This window comes from Podarcis liolepis (assembly GCF_965112155.1).
Source record: "Podarcis liolepis genome assembly, chromosome: 4".
Classification (NCBI taxonomy): Eukaryota; Metazoa; Chordata; class Lepidosauria; order Squamata; family Lacertidae; genus Podarcis; species Podarcis liolepis.
This window is the reverse complement of record NC_139558.1, coordinates 26579972-26597596: the sequence shown is the minus strand read 5'-3', so window position 1 is coordinate 26597596 and position 17625 is coordinate 26579972. Positions and strand designations below refer to the sequence as shown.

General features: G+C 43.5%; 1 pseudogene across 1 annotated transcript; it reads right to left on the bottom strand.

The window, feature by feature from the left end:
- Window positions 1-9439: 9439 nt before the first annotated feature.
- LOC310705689 (small ribosomal subunit protein uS19-like) lies at window positions 9440-9958 on the bottom strand (annotated as a pseudogene). Its single transcript has one exon. The product of its transcript is annotated as a small ribosomal subunit protein uS19-like (transcript).
- Window positions 9959-17625: the final 7667 nt, after the last annotated feature.

Below are 17625 nucleotides of genomic sequence, written 5' to 3'. Positions count from 1 at the left end.
CTGAAGAAAGTTTGAGTGATATAATAATGCTGGAGGGGAGGATGATGTAGCTGCATGGAAAGCAGGAGAGCCTGATATTTGTGTCTCTTCTTCTTCTTCCTCCACATTTTCCTCCACAAAGACAAGGAGACCAGTGTGGTAGGGAGAAGGGGGAGTGACAGCCAAACCGCATACAGTGGTACCTCGGGTTAAGAACTTAATTCGTTCCGGAGCTCTGTTCTTAACCTGAAACTGTTCTTAACCTGAAGCACCACTTTAGCTAATGGGGCCTCCCGCTGCCACCATTGCACGATTTCTGTTCTCATCCTGAAGCAAAGTTCTTAACCCGAGGTACTACTTCTGGGTTAGCGGAGTCTGTAACCTGAAGCATCTGTAACCTGAGGTACCACTGTACTTGTTGGCTTTGCAAAGTATGAAGACGCAACTAAGGCCACACCCACACCAAACATTTAAAGCACTATTATTTCATTTTAACCAGGCGCGGCTTCCCCATTGAATCCTGGGACCTGCAGTTTGTGAAGGGTGCTGAGAACTGTTAGGAGACCACGACTCTCCTCCTAGAGCTTCAATTCTTGGAGTAGCTTAACCACCAATTCCTCTTCACGGGTAAACAAAGATATTGCTACCTTTGTGTCTCTGGTGCTTTCACTGTATCCTTGTCTCTGTCCCAAATTCCTCCCTTGCTCCAGTACAATTTGCGGTTCCATCAGTTGTATTTCTCTCTTTGATGTTTGCATTCTCTGTTGTCTGCCCTTGGCAGGAATTTTTTTTGGGGGGGTGTTGTGGTCTCTGGTGTAATTGCCTTTAGTGGTTGATTGTGACTGGAGGTGTCCTGCCACAGGTTCACTAGCTCATTTGAGCAAACCATTTATCAATCTTAGTATATCAAATTTGTAAAACAGGTAAATGCTGTCTAGAATATTTCCTGCAGGCTGAATGCCCAGACTGCAACGTGTTCATATGCCACATGACCTGCGGTTTGTCTCCCTTCTTTTTTGCACTGCATGGAGGTTGCGTCCTGGTTTCTGGTTTGGCACCCCATTGCAGTCTGGATTGTTCTGTGATCTTCTGATAGTCAACAAAAGGATCTTACATTGTCTGGTATATGACAGCCCTCAGGGATTGAAGAGCGACGGAATGTTTTTATCTTGCCTTGAGTGACGAAATACCTTGAACCACCTCTGTAGGTGAAAGATGTACCGTATTTTTTGCTCTATAAGACTCACTTTTTCCCTCCTAAAAAGTAAGGGGAAATGTGTGCGCGTCTTATGTAGCGAATGCAGGCTGCGCAGCTATCCCAGAAGCCAGAACAGCAAGAGGGATTGCTGCTTTCACTACACAGTGATCCCTCTTGCTGTTCTGGCTTCTGAGATTCAGAATATTTTTTTTCTTGTTTTCCTCCTCCAAAAACTAGGTGTGTCTTGTGGTCTGGTGCGTCTTATAGAGCAAAAAATACGGTAATTTTAGAGTCATGCTCTCGATAGGTACCGTACATGTGGGTTATGCAATGTACCCCAAGGCTCCTCTTGTTGGGAATGTGTTCATGCATATGCTGGTGGGTTGTGTTGTTGCACAGAGCCATCTCTGTAAATAAGGCTTCTCAGAAGATGGGAAACAGTGTTGGTTTCCCAAAGGCATAATGAAAGAGCAGAAGTTACTCAAAGGACCAGCTGTCTACTACTAAGGGCACTACCAATTCCCACAACAGGTCCCATTCGGGGCTTATGCTTCATATCCCGTTGCTGAGGTTGTTACTCCTACTTTAAGTTAGGTTTGCACCACTGCAACATTGCTGTTTCTTGCAAACTGCCCCTATCCTTCACACTTTCCACTTGGAATCCTCCAAATCAGAAAAATTAGGACTTCACTTTGGGAACAGCCAATTTAAAATGCTGGACTCCTAGTTACTCAAAAGTAAAATGTACAGAGCCTTCTGACATGCTTCGAAATCCAATTCTGCAATATTTTGCATGTCTACTCAAAAATACTTTCATAGACATGTCTACAGAACTGCAGCTTGCATCTGGACGGGTTGCCTATCTAGTTCCTTCCCAGTAACCGCTACAGAGGCAGTTTTCCCTCTGTGGATCTAAATATTCTGCTACTTGCTCCATTCAGAACCTAACTAGGACCCATACAGCATATATTGCAAGAGAGTACAAGTCTAGGGTGTGTTAGTTGTGCTCTGTGGGTCTCTGTGCCTTTGAATTAGCTCAGTGTTTGACTTGTGACTGGTAGCACAGCTCAATAAGTCTTTGTTCACCAAAACAACGTAACAGGTTTGCTTCTGACACATTTCACAGTCACTGGGTCAAAAGAGCCATTTTGTGCAATGGTTTCACCATGAAAACTACCTTCTGCAAATGTACGTGCGAGTCAGACCTGCTACTCTTGCTGTTTTGTGGCTGAGAACAACCAAGAGGCTTAACGTGGAAGTATGCTTTCAAAAGTTCTCAGAGTAGTTAGTCTTATTTATATGCAATAGCTGAGATCTAAAGAGCTACTTTTGGAGCACCCAAGGGTTTATGTTAGCCCAGTGGGGTTTAATCTTCTCGCTGCATCACAAACTTCTTTTGGAACACCTATCAGCTTCAAAAGCGACTTGCATGAGTATTTGATGTTCCAGAAATACAAGACCAAAATCTCCCTGGAACACATGGGACTAATTCTGCACTGTTTTTTTAATCCTGATTAGGGAAGAGTCTGTGGCAGAGCACCCACTTTGAATGCAGAAGGTCTTGACAAATACTCAGCGTCTCCAGGTAGCATCCGAAGCCCTGGAGAACCATTATCAGTCAGTGGAGAATATTGAGTTAGACATGCCAATGGTCTGACTCAGTGTAAAGATGGCTGCCTATTTCCCCATGTTTCCTTTTGATAAAGGCTTCACCAGCTCTGTTTCTGAAGCCAAGGTTCTGTGCATGCTAGGAGGCACAAAGGGAAATTCTGCACTGAGGATTTCCATATTCAGCAATCTATATAAATGATGCAAATGAAACAAAACTGAATATTCCCCAGTTTTGCTGAATGCCTAAAAAAACTTACACTTCTGACTCCTGAGGTTTCACCAACCTCCAAATGCTTTTGCACCTATGTATGCACCTACATGAATGTGATATATATTTATTATTATTATTATTATTAAACAAATAAACATTCAGATTTTGCATTGCAGGGGGGTTGGACTAGATCACTCTCAGGGCCCCTTCCAACTCTACAATTCTATGTTTCTGAGTGAGCAACATGTTGGGTCCAGATCTTTTTATTTCCTGTATTTACAGTGGCTCCTGGATTAATTTTTTATTTTAATCTGTAAACCACCCTGTGATCTTCAGATGAAAGGTGGCACAGGGGCCAAAGTCCCTTTGGCCCTCCGAATAAATTGAGGGGGCTTCCCCCCTAAAGTTGATGAGTAGTGCCATTCAAATGGTGCACTGCATCATGCAATTGATTAAGTGGGATGGGGCTTACCTGCCCCCCCCAATATTTTAGTCATGCTGGCACCCCTGAAGGGTGGGATATGAATGTAATTAACAATAATAACAATTCAGGGCCTTTTTTCAGCTGGAACTCAGTTCCGGCACCTCTCAGGTGGGCACCATTGCCATTATAAGAGAACAAGGGAGGCATTCATGGTGAGTTCCAGCACCTCTTTTCTAATAATAATAATACATCCTATATACCCTTTTAAAGGGACGCGGGTGGCGCTGTGGGTTAAACCACAGAGCCTAGGACTTGCCAATCAGAAGGTCGGCAGTTCGAATCCCCGTGACGAGGTGAGCTCCTGTTGCTCCGTCCCTGCTCCTGCCAACCTAGCAGTTCGAAAGCACATCAAAGTGCAAGTAGATAAACAGGTACCGCTCCGGCGTTTCCGTGCGCTCCTCTGGTTCGCCAGAAGCGGCTTAGTCATGCTGGCCACATGACCCAGAAGCTGTACGCCAGCTCCCTCGGCCAATAAAGCGAGATGAGCGCCGCAACCCCAGAGTCGGTCACGACTGGACCTAATGGTCAGGGGTCCCTTTACCTTTACCCTTTTAAAACATGGCTCTTTTAGGGTGTGTGTGTCTGTTATAGGGTTGTTGTTTTTATTCTGATTATATATGTTGTGATCTTTTCTGTGAACCGCCCTGAGACCCCTGGGTATAGGGTGGTATATAAACTCAATTAATAATAATAATAATAATGGTTTTAAATCCAAAGAAACAAATTCATTTAAAAAGAGCAACATGCTCTTGAGTAGATGCAAACCATGACTTTTTCTTTTTGCTCAATACACCTCCACTCCCCCACCTTCCTCCAAGTTGCTCAGAATGACTTGCAGATGCATCTTGAGAAAGGAAAGGTGGAGACCAGCAAATGGTATTCCCTTCTAGGGAAGTCCGGGCTCCTCCAAGCCCGGTGTGGGTGGACTGTGCGTGCGCGCGAAAGAAAGAAAGAAAGAAAGAAAGAAAGAAAGAAAGGGAAACCCCAAGGCTGCGAGTTACGAAAGGGAAGCCAGCCTCTCCGCCCTGCAACGAGCTTCGGGGGAAGAAAGCCCCTTTGACTCAGCCGGGAGTGGCGGAGCATCTTCCTCAGTCACTCCCGATAAAGAAGTGGCGTTCTCTGGCACGTCTTGAGGGAGATGCAGGCGATTTGCTCCGTGGGGAGGAGAGGCGGGCCGGGCCGGGGTGGATGCGGGAGAAGACACGTCCGCCTTCGGGGCTCGCCCAGCCTGAGGCAGCTCCTTCTGTTCAGGAGGGGCCGCGAGGCAACAGCCGGAATGCAGGGCTCCTTGATCCTTATCTGAGAGGGAGAAGTGCAGCCGCCCACGGGGCCCGTGGCTTCTGGGGGAAAGAAGGGCGGCTGAGCGGTGACTCAGCCTCCGAACCGACTGACCTCTTCGATGCTTGCTTTATTTAATACCCTCCAACATTTCTCCAACTAAAATAGGGGCGTCCTATTCCGTAACAGCAGAAGAAGCAATTCTATTACTTATAGCCCACCCATCTGACGGTTACCCCAGCTTCCAACACATATAAAACATAAAAAACCCTTTTTTTTTTTAAAAAAAAAACCTCCCCTATACAGTGCTGCCTTCAGGTGGCTAGAGGGTCTTAGGGTTGCTATATGTCTAGACAATGATCCCCCCCCTAAAAAAAGTTTTAGGGGTACTCTCATTTTACTACTCCTATTGCAATACTGCCCCTCAATGAAGCCAAACTTAGATTCACAAAATGTTTAGAGTATGTGTATTCCTGTGTCCCCTCAGAAAAAAAGCACTGTCTAGAATTTCCTGGTCACAGCTGGTATTCGGGCCTCTTAAGCAGTATTGGGGAGGAAATTGCTTAAATTTTCGGGAAAATCTGTCCATATGGCAGCCAATGTTGGTAGTGTAGATTCTGGTGAATGTTTTTGAGATTTTGTAAAAAAACAACAACAATACACCTTTGGCTAAAACATGAAAAACCTGAAAAAACTTTGGCAAGAATACAACAAAACAGCTCAACAACTTTGCCAAAGAAGCTCAACAACTTTTTGAAATATGGCAACCCTAAGATAACTTCATACCCTCAAACATTTCCCTGATGAAAACAGGGGCATCCTGCCCTATCCTTCAATATTTCCCCTAAGGAAAAGTGGGACATTCCAGGATCAAACCAGAAACCGGGACGGCTCCTGTAAACCTGTGATTGTCAGTGGAAAATAGGGACACCTGGAGGGCCAGTTATTTATTTATATGCTGCTGACGAACTAAAGAAAGAAAACACGCCCTGAACAGTTGCATAAATCAATATGATATGAAATGATCCGCAAGGAGTTGCCGATGAAACCGGCAAATGGAAGACATAAGGACATCATTAAAAGAGAGATAAAAATCAGCCCTTTGGAAAATGGAACGTGCGCGATAAATGTACATGTCTGGGTTGGCGTGCCTAAACAAAGAAAGCGGTGAGCAGGTGTCAAAAACAAGAGAGCTGCCCAAATATTACTGAAAAGCATTAAAAGTACTCAAAGTACATTTTTCCCTTTTTTTAAAAAAAGGTCAACAATTTTGGCTCCCCCCTGCCCCTAACAAAAATTTTGGCTATGCCTATGCTACTTTTTTATTTTTAATACTGTTTTTTTGTGTGACTGCACAGAAATGGAAGGGCGGCCCCAGCATGATGGGGAACTGCCAGTTCTACAGATGGAAGAGGTTCAATAGGCTTGTGAGGAGTAAATATAAAAGAAATGCTGACCTGCAACATATCTAGTTCTTACGCAAGAAAATACTTCACACCTGCCACCAAATAACCTCCGTGAACCATAGAGTCTAACCCCCTGCATGCAGGAATCTTTTTGCCCAATGGGGGGGGGGCTCAAAACCATGGGGCACTTAAAATTTAAGGTAGGGTCACACACACACACACACACACACACACACACACACAATGCCTGGAACACCCCAAAGTTTCACGCAGAAAGCAAAATTTTGTTGTGAAAACTGCAGGAATAGATTTCATGTTTAACTCTGGATACTGGGGAGAAAAAGAAACAGGGGCCTTGGGATTCTGATGGTGCAGTGAGAGAAACAAATACAATCGCATCAAAATGGCCAAGGGATATCCTTTTCTCAGGAAGGCAAGCCAAAAGCAGAACCTGAGAAGTTTTCAAAGAGGCATGTCATTAAAGTGATGTCAAGCAGAGCACAAGCCCATGATCAGTTCCAGGAAAGCGTTGCCCACTTTCCCCTGTTTTATGGTCTCTAGCAAGGTGCTTTAATCTGTGCCTTCATGTTTGAAGCACAGATTTACTTTTAAACAGCAGAGCAAAGAGCCTGGCTGTAGATTCTAGAGTGAAGTTGAGGAGGGGGGGAGGGAATTATCTTTTATGAGTCCTAGCAGTAATTCTCAGTAGGATTACATCTTGGCAAGCAGCAAAGCTAAGTGCCCAAAGTGATCCTACTGTGTGTTAATCACATGGCTAATTTGTTAAATTTGCATTTCATTTGTTTCTCAGGCTTTGAAGAGAAAGATTATTGATAAAGACACCCCCCTCCCCTTTTCTGTTCCTTATGAACTTTCCAAGAGATCTGCCTTCGATCAATCGGGCTTCTGTCCGTGACTCTCTCATGATTAGTGCTGCTGAACAGGAAGAGTTAATGATGGGGCAAAGCCTTTTGTGTCTCCCTGTGCTGCTGTGTAACTGTAATCATCCTTGGTAAATCGCTTGATGTGATTTTCTTTGGCTTTAGACTTGTTTTCTCAAGAATTTGCTTTGAGATAAAACTTCATTCACCCCCCCCCAACAACACCATCGTTGAGTTGCTTATTTAATTGTTCTGCTCTATTAAATCCCATCTGTTTGATTTGTTAACCCTCTTTTCTGGCATAAGAATGGCATGAAGTGGATACGGACCTGCAATAATTTTTTATGTGTTTGGGAGGAAGAAGGACTGTCTTGTCCCCAACCATGGTTCCTCAACCCTACACCGCTAAGGAGATCTGCATACTAAAATGGGAACTGTGGACATGTTAGATGCATCTCCCAATGCCCATCTGAACATGTATTCCACTGGATGCACCTCCCAGAATGTGGGTGATATCTGTGCTCAGATTTCTATTCAATTTGTACCCTGGTTCCTGATATAAGTTGAGTCTGAAACATAGGAAGCTGCCTTCAATCAAGTCAAACCCATTGGTCCATCTAGTATTCACTAGCCTTTCCCAATCTGGTTCTATCCAGATTTCTTGGACAACAACTTCTATCAGCCCTGGCTGGCATGACCAATGGTTATTCATCATGGGAGTTGTACTTCCAAGTATCTGGATAGTTCCAACTTGGAAAAGACTGCTGTAGACAGAGAGACAAGTTTGACTTCTGTCTCCCTGAAGTGTAAAGTTATAGAAAAGTGTTTTGTGTGTGTGTAGGAGATTCATGTAATGCACAAAATGACCCTCCAAATGTCCACTGTCTTGGACTTCAGATACCTGAATGTTCACAATGGCAGAAAGAAAGTCCCCATGTTAATATGAAGACAGTCTTGCTTTTGCCATCTTTCAAAAAGGTTGAACGTTTTGATCTCTGACTTATGAGTCCAGCATCAACATACTGATGAGGCTGGAACCCTACCAGAGGTATAGGGCTATATCAGTAATTTTCAAGCTATTAATCCATATTGTGAATTGGAAACTGGAAATGAAAAGAAACAGCTTGCCTGGTTAGAGAGGAGAGTTTCTTTGTGCATTTACAGAGCACTTCTTTCATTTGTCTTTGGTCTGTTTGAGCCAGCTCTCCCCCTTTTGTGGGTTTCCTCACACAGATAGGAAATCTGCCTACAGACTGTGGAAGAGTTGGAATTCACCATGCAACGTGTCTGTTTTATAGTCTTATACGTGATGGAAAGCCACACTGAATCACCATAATGTAGATTTTGGGCTGGGGTGTTGTCTAGGGGAAGGCATGTTGTGGGTGAGTGTGTTGCTGTTGGTTTTTTTGTATCTTTATTTCAGATTGTGTGATTTATGTGGAAATTGTTCAGTTTGGTTGTGTATTTTTAAATGCTTTATTTATTGCTTATGACTACTTTTGCCATTTGTCATTGTATATTTTTTCATGTTGTAAGCCACCTTGAACATGGTTTGAACTGTGGAAAGGTGGCATGCAAATAAAATTATGTTGTATATATGTAGATGCAATTTATCCCTCAGGATAAAACTGGTGACATCTGAAGAATCATTGTTTCCCTGGTCCGAAGCATGCTTGCTAGAAGAAGAAGAAGAAGAAGAAGAAGAAGAAGAAGAAGAAGAAGAAGAAGAGTTTGGATTTTATATCCCGCTTTATCACTACCTGAAGGAGTCTCAAAGCGGCCAACATTCTCCTTTCCCTTCCTCCCCCACAAGAAACACTCTGTGAGGTGAGTGGGGCTGAGAGACTTCAAGAAGTGTGACGAGCCCAAGGTCACCCAGCAGCTGCATGTGGAGGAGCGGAGACATGAACCCGGCTCCCCAGATTACGAGTCTATCGCTCTTAACCACTTCACCACATTGGCTCCCAGTTCCTTTAGTTTTAAAAAAGGAACATTTCCAGGTTTTATTTATTCACTGCATTTATTTCACTACATTTTTCTCCAGGGAGCTTGAGGTGGTGTACATGGTTCTCTCCTTCCTAAATTAATCCTCACAACAACTCATCAAAGAAGGTTAGATTGAGATGCTATAACTGGCCCAAGGTCACCCAGTGACCTTCATAGCTGAGTGTGGAATTCAACCCTGGTCTCCCAGGCCCTAGTTGGGCATTCTAACCACAACACCAGAGTTTTTCAACCTTTTTGAGTCCACAGCGCTCTTGACCAACTACATTCTTTCTGCAGCACCCCTCTGGGGCTCAGGAGCCCAGTTATGTCACCCCTTGCCTGCAGAATTGGCAGCCTGTCCTTTTTCAAACACTCTTTTTAGTTAGTTAGTTTCTTTCTTTGTTTGTTTGTTTGTTGGGAAACCCTTTTATTTACACGAGACACAACTCTTCCCAAATCCTCTTACTTCAGAGGAATGAACTGAGAGGAGAAGGTGGCCCCAATTCCAGGTCGGCCATGCTTAACGGGCTTGTAAGTGATGGAGAACTCTCCCAAATAGTGGCCAATCATTTCAGGCTTGATTTCCACTGGTTGAAGGTCTTCCCATTGTACACGCTGACCATGCTGCCCACCATTTCTGGAAGGATAATCATGTCTCACAGGTGGGTCTTGACCACCTCAGGCTTCTCCTTGGGCAGGGCCTCTTTCTTGGCCTTGCGAAGCCACTTGAGGCGCGAGTACTGCTTGAGCCGCCAGCGCTGGCAGGCGCTGTACAGCTGCATCAGCTGCTCGTAGGACATGTTGAGGAGCTGGTCCAGGTCAATACCCAGATAGGTGAACTTCCAGAAAGTACACTTCTTCTTCTGCTCCACTTCCGCCATCTTGGCCGCAGTCTCCTCCAGGAAAAGGCCGAGATCTTGCGCGGTTTGCCTTTTTCAAACACTCTTGTGGAGTGTTCCCTCAACCGCCTCTCTCCTTGGCAGTCTTCTGGGCACCTGCCACCCCTAGTCTCTGAGCTCCTCCTCCTGCCACTAAGAGAGGTGCCTCCTCACGTTGCCTCACAGGGGTCTGGGAAGCACCCCCTGGCCAGTCCCAGAGGACCATTTACCTGGGCAGCTTGTAGCCAGGGCTGCTGCAACAAACAGCTGTGGAAGCCCTGGGGAGGCAGAGATGCAAGAGGCCATTCAGATGAGGGAAGGAAGGAAATAGGGACAGAGGCCAGTGTTGCCCGTAGCACCCCTGATCATCAGTCAAGACACCCCAGGGTGCCATGGCACACTGGTTGAAAACCATTGTACCGCTTCTGGTGAGCATGCTTAGGATTGCAGAATTGGGCATTACATTTGAATGATGAATATAAATTGGGAGCCACACTATTCTCCAGTGCTATGGGAAGAGTGACAACTTATTTTCAGAAACGCCTACCTAGTGGCAGACTCTGGGCTCTCAGGTTTCAGTGGCGCCCTGTGCGATGCTAAAATTTGGTGATCCACCTCTTGTGCTCCATTCTACAGCATTGTTGTGATGCCGCCTGCAAAATGGCACCCAATGTGGCTGAACCAGTTGCACCACCCTAAAACCACCTCTGGCCAACCACAACAGGAAGAACTTAACAACAGGGCAGCCATCTTGTGAAATCCAGCAACCATTCACCACCGTGAGCACAGGAAACAGGAGACAGAGGCAGTAAATTCTTCAGGAATTGGAAAGGAAAGAAACTGCCTAGGTAGGCGAAACTTTTTGGCATGTTTAGCTGCTATCAGTAGGATGCTGTAAGCATTTTTATTACAATATCAAAGGACAGAAATTAGATGAATACATGTAGCGGTTGGAATCTAATTTCAGATGGCTTACTGCAGCTTGCAAAATTAAAACATATTGTAATAATATATGATTTCAGCACTGCACTCCCTCTTATTCTTCAGTTTCTGACAACCTTGGAATGTAAACACACATTTGGCATCATGACTGAGATTTCTCCCACCTGGTGTCTACCTTTTATGTTTATCGGCGCTCCAATAGGAATTGTACATAGACTGACTTGTTGCCAAATTATAGCATAGTTTACTTTGCCCAGTTCACTCCCAGGTGCAGGCCTGTCTAGTGTCTATTATTTAGAAGATAATATACAGTACCAAGAAATGACATGCAATCTCTACCAGACCAGGAAGTAATTACTTTTTGACTATGGCCTAATTGAACTGTTCAGTTCTTCTCTGCTTTATTTGATCTGATTTGACCTTCTTACTCTGTGACCATAGAAACAACTCAGGATGTGTGAGGCATCAGCCCATAAAGATTCTCTCTCCTCTCTCTGATTCCTGCAGCAGCTGTCTTGATATGAGATGATTGGATTTTATCCCTTAAAGTTTGTGATCCAGATTTGATTTTGGCTTTTCTACAGTGTCATGCTTTGAACACTTCCTTTCAAGATGGTGGGCAGTTTGTTCAACACACTGATGCTGTAACAGTGGTCTGTCTTGAAGACAAACACCTGTTTAAACCTCCAGTTAGCTGTCTTTATTTATCAGTTTCACCCACTATTCAATTGGGTGCTAATCTGAGCTCTTCTATACATATCTCTCTCAGGTAAAAACACCAGAAGAGCTTCAATCAAATATAAGTGACAAAGGAGCCTGTTTGACATACCAAAAGGGCTTCCTTAATTATAAGTAACACAACATTTAATTCATTTATTGTTCTATTATTTTTGCATATTATTATTTCCTGCCGTGTGGAAGTCCCTTGCAGATGACCACAGTGCCTGGAGACAGGCAGTCAGGTTGTGAATCCACAGCAGTGACCAGAGGAGGAAAGACTGCTGGGATGAGTGCAGAAAGGGGTGGAGCGCTTTAGAAAGATGAAAATAGGGACGTCCTATTTAATAATAGGATGCGGGTGGTGCTGTGGTCTAAACCACAGAGCCTAGGGCTTGCTGGTTGGCTGCTCGATGATTCAAATCCCCGTGATGGGGTGAGCTCCCATTGTTCAGTCCCAGCTCCTGCCCACCTAGCAGTTCGAAAGCACGTCAAAGTGCAAATAGATCAGTAGGTACCTTCCCTCCAGCAGGAAGGGAAATGGCGTTTCCGTGCGCTGCTGTGGTTTGCCAGAAGCAGCTTAGTCATGCTGGCCACATGACCCAGAAAAACTGTCTGTGGACAAACGTCGGCTCCCTTGGCCAGTAAAGCAAGATGAGCACTGCAACCCCAGAGTCGTCCGCGACTGGACCTAATGGTCAGGGGTACCTTTACCTTTATTTAATAATAGTCCCATGGACTGCAAGAAGATCAAACCTATCCACTCTTAAGGAAATTAGTCCTGAGTTCTCACTGGAAAAACAGATCCTGAAGCTGAGGCTCCAATACTTTGGCCACCTCATGAGAAGAGAAGACTCCCTGGAAAAGACCCTGATGTTGGGGACGACAGAGGACGAGATGGTTGGGCAGTGTTCTCGAAGCTACCAGCATGAGTTTGACCAAACTGCGGGAGGCAGTGGAAGACAGCAGTGCCTGGCGTGCTCTGGTTCATGGGGTCACAAAGAGTCAGACATGACTAAATGACTAAACAACAACAATTTAATAATAATAATAATAATAATACCCCACCGATCTGATTGGGTTGCCCCAGCCATTCTGGGCAGCTTCAAACATATATAACAACATCCAGTGGTACCTCGGGTTACATACGCTTCAGGTTACATACGCTTCAGGTTACAGACTCCGCTAACCCAGAAATAGTACCTTGGGTTAAGAACTTTGCTTCAGGATGAGAACAGAAATCGTGCTCCGGCGGCTTGGCAGCAGCAGGAGGTCCCATTAGCTAAAGTGGTTCTTCAGGTTAAGAACAGTTTCAGGTTAAGGACAGACCTTCAGAACGAATTAAGTACTTAACCCGAGGTACCACTGTAATAAAACATTAAAAAAACTTGCCTATACAGGGCTGCCTTCAGATGTTCAGGGGTCAGATAACTCCATATCCTCCAACATTTCTCTGATAAAATAGGGGCACCCTACCATAACTGCCAACATTTTTCTAATGAAAATAGGGGATGTCCTAAGGAAAAGCAGGAGATTCTGGGACCAAATCAGAAACTGGGATGGCTTATGTAAATTTGGGACTGTCCCTGGGAAATAGGGACACTTGGAGGGCCTGTTCTGATATGTGGAGCCAGGGCATCTGTCCCTGATGGCACCACTGAACCCCCACCCCGCCCCCAAAATGGTTAACTTCTATCCATCCCTAAAGTAGGGTGCATCCCTACTCTAAGCATATCATCTCTGCTCTCAGGCTTTCCCTGTCCATCCTGTCAGGTGGTATATTCCACTGTGGCACAGAATAAGGCTTAGTGCAGAAAGCCGTACTAAGGGAGAAATCCAGTTCAAATATCTGGAGCAGCACCCAGCCACTGGGTACGTGTGGCACTCACTCTGAAAATTGAATTTTAATTTACTGTTTTTAACCATGACATGCATATTGATTTATATTTATAATGAAATTTCACGACACATTCCATGAAACACCAGGCTCCACAAAGACAAGATGTTAATCTATATTTAATACATTTATTGTAAGGTTAAATATGGCATGAAAGACAATAGATATTACCATTGTTCTCCAGTTCAGTGCTTTTAAGAGTGAGAACAGTAGCGTAGATCTAATTTTACAAGGAAATTGCTAAAAGAATGGATGTATTAGAATTGATATAATAAAACAAGGTATTTAAAATTGCATGCTCAGGTGGGTAATAAGTGCTTAAAAATTACGGCTGGCCACTGAAAAAGATGCAGTTGCTCAAAAACTACCACTGTTCTTTAATAGCTGATAGCCACTGTATTAGGTTTATTGTGTGATTTTGGTTTTTAGTATTAAGGTGACTTTGGTATAAGCATAATCTGATAGAAAATGATCTAAAAGGATTTTTTTTTTTAAGATAGCAAAGTCAATGCATTCTTCTTGGTATGGTGGGAGATACATAATCCCAGGCAAAGCTATATAACTATTCTAAACCTCAGTTGGTGGTAACTCATGTCATAAATGCTTGCATCAAAGAGTCATGCTTTAAAATGGTCCTCCCCCCCCCCCTTTGTGCTTGAATATTATCAAACCCGCAGCCAAAGATTTGGCAGGCTGTTCCGAATTGAAATGTGAAATTCAGCTGACTGTTTCAGAACTTCAGGACAACAAGAAGGGTCATCATCAGATTATCTCCAGCAAAGTTTTAGGGCAGGGGAGGACTTGATCAATAGGGATAGGCAGGAAATTTGGTTCAGTCCACATTTTATTCAGAACGTACCTAACTTGAATTTCCTGAAATGATATGTGAACCACAACACAGCTATCTGCCAAAACTCCAAATTTCGCGATGCATTTCACCAGTGAAGAGTATCATACAAAACTGTATATTAAGGGAAAGTGTGCAAAAAAGTCCTGTTAGTTTAAATAACATAAATGTAGGGAATGTTGCTTTCAAAAATGTGTATATCTGCTGAAACTGCATGTTAAACTGTGTATATTAGGGGGAAATTGCACTGAAATGCCGAATTTTTTTTTGTGAAGACATAAAAAAATATAAATTGCAAATAGTTGTGGAAAAGTGGAGAACTGAACTTAAAGATCGGAAAAACAAGAAACTGTAGGAAGCCAAAATGGGCAGATTTGTCTATCACTACTGATCAACCAACGATACCAACCGGGATTCTGAAAGGGCCACACAGAAGAATGCTATTGACAAATATACCACAATAGGAGAGTCATTGGCTCAAAACAAAAATAAAAATGTGAGATTTAGCCAAGAGCAAAATATTTCCTGTTTTGGAATTCCAGGGTATAACACTTGCTAAGCAGGATTACAGAAAAGTTGTTAGTATTAAGAAGAAATCTGGAATCAATTTGTTCAGCTAAACTTATCTACGAAAGCCACATTATGCCACCCAGTAGTTCTATTGGTTTAGATGTATTGTGCTTTTATGTGCTGTGATCCACTCTGAAAATTTCTGGTGAAGGACGAGTAAAAAAACAACTAGTGTGTTTAAACGGCAACACTTCAATGTGTTCCCAGCAAATGTATTCAGCTCTTTCGAAGCCTTCTTTTTATCAGCTCACCAATTTATACCAGCCTTCCTCAACGTGGTGCCCTCTAGATATTGTTGGATTACAACTCAGAATAGGCAATACTCTCATGCATCTATGGCTTGACCTGATATAAGGCAGCTACACACTGCACAAAACCATCACATTTATTTGTGCAGTGTGTGTGTGCATGTGTGCATGTTGACCCATAAGTGATGTCAAAGCATATTGATACTGTTATGAGTTTCAGATTCCCCTGTGTTATGCATTTCTGGGTGCCAGGCACTGAACCCCTGGATTCAGCAAATGTTAAAATATAAGCCAGGTCAGTTTGCTGATGAGTTAATCGTCTGGGAGATGAGCCATTAGGAGAACAAAAGGTAGGTAATGAGCCATTAGGAAAGCCAAAGAGAAGGGGATCTGTGCCAGACGGCAAATGGAAGGGGCCCTTTTCTCAGCTCAGATTCAGTAAGAAGACAAAGTCAGAGCTTGAAGTAGAGTTGCCCCCCTTTGCACATGGTAAAGGCAGCTAGTGGAAGAGTGGGTCAGAGCATGATGGTTGATTTCTGTTTGATTCCAAGGCAGTTGACCTAGACCCTCTTGGGGTGGTAATGCTCTGAACTCCTCCACCATAGGCTTAGGTTGTATATATGGGTAAATAAACCATATATCATACAGACACCACAGTCTCCACTGTGCCTCGTTTCCTAAAGGAAACACGAACCCTGGGTAAATAACTGGTGATTCCTGGAATCTCGCACCACTCAGAGATTGGGCTGGTGTGCAACACTACATTCTTCATTTCATAAGTGTGGCTTGCTGAATCTCTTCACTCCAAAACATGCCATGGTCTTTATAAAACTATGCAAATAGTTTTCATTAAAATGCGTGCTCCTTAAAAAGTGCATCTTGTTTTTGGATGTCCTTAAAATATCTTATTTTGGAAATACTCATTTATCAAATTTGAGGTTGACAGACCGTGATCACAAAATACAAATTCAAAAAGTGAGCATCTGTTGTCAGGGAGTTTCTCTAATTTTAAAATCTAAAATATCAAATAATACTACAGCTTTCTCCAAGGGGAAAAAAAATCCTGTATATATTTGCGTTTAAGAGTGTGATGACTGGTAAATCTTCTTTGAAGCAAGGGCTTTAACTTGTCACTTCCTAAGCTGTAATATGCACGGATTGTGGAAAAGAAGATTGCAGTTGTAGCCCCAGTGAATTCCCTATGGTAAATAGGGGAAGAAGAAAAAAACCCACCCTGAAATGGAACAAACTAAACAATGCTTTTGAGGTAGGGGGAGAGATAATCAGAGGACGAATCAAGCCCATTTTGAGCATCCAGTTTTTGCTTTCCAGAATATAGTCAGTTTGCTTAGGGCAGGGCAGCCTTGAATAACGAGAAAAGTCTGCTGGGAAATGAGGAAAACCAAGCCATGCATCTGATCCATGGAGAACGTGAGGGGCATCAAGTTTGAACAGTTAAAATAGCTGCCTTTATTCATGTGAATACTTGTGTTCTTGCATGCCAAACCATATGATAGGACCAGCCCTACCATTAGACATGGTCATGCGGTTGCTTCATGTGTCAGATTTTGCTAAGCCGTATACAGTGTGTGTGCGTGTTAAGAAAATTTCAGTTATAGAAAATAAAGTGAAAACAGAGAAAAAAGGGAGACAGAGGGGAGGGGGAAATGCAATTTGTTTTCAAATCACAACCTGTAAACATCTGCCTCAGGTGCCATTATGTTTGACGCCATTCCTGTGATATTGACATGTGTGGGGAGCTTTGCTTCGGGCTTTCCATTCCCTCACATGATTAGAAGCACATGAAGAAGACTGGAAGATATGCAGGCTAACCCAGGACCCTCTGCTGTATTGCTGTGCCTGGTCCTTGCTGCCCTCCCAGCACCATGAAGGCTTCCATGATTTCCCTCCTGTGATTCTAATTACATGGGGGAACTGGATGCCCAAACAAGGCTCACATGGGGATGCTGAAATGAATTGGCCTGTCTAGGACTCTCCAATGGCCTAGGGAAAGGGACTTGCAAAGGAGCAATATAAAAAATTGCTTCAGGCTTTTGTTATGCTTGTGTGCTGTAGCTTGACTGAACTCCACCATGATCTTGCCAAAAATATCAGCAAGGAAACATCTGGGCTGTGTGTGACACTTGCTTGCATCTCTTTCATCAGACGAATTAGTAGCATTGTTACGCCATGCCTGTGCAAAAATAATAATAATAAAAAATGATGATGTAGAGCACAATGACTGCACATCACTTCCCATTCAAGGCTGAGCAGCCATTAAAGATGTGAATACCAAGCATGATTGGCAAGAGAAAAGAGCTAGAAGTCAAGAGCACAATATAAGGAAGCAAGTGCATTGAAACTTAAGGTGGGGAATGAGGAATGAGTGTGTGCATAGATTACAACCTATTGATCGCAAGCGCCTTTTATTCCACTCATGACTCACCAGCCAAAGAGAAGAAAAAACTCATTTAACATGAGATTCTTCTGCT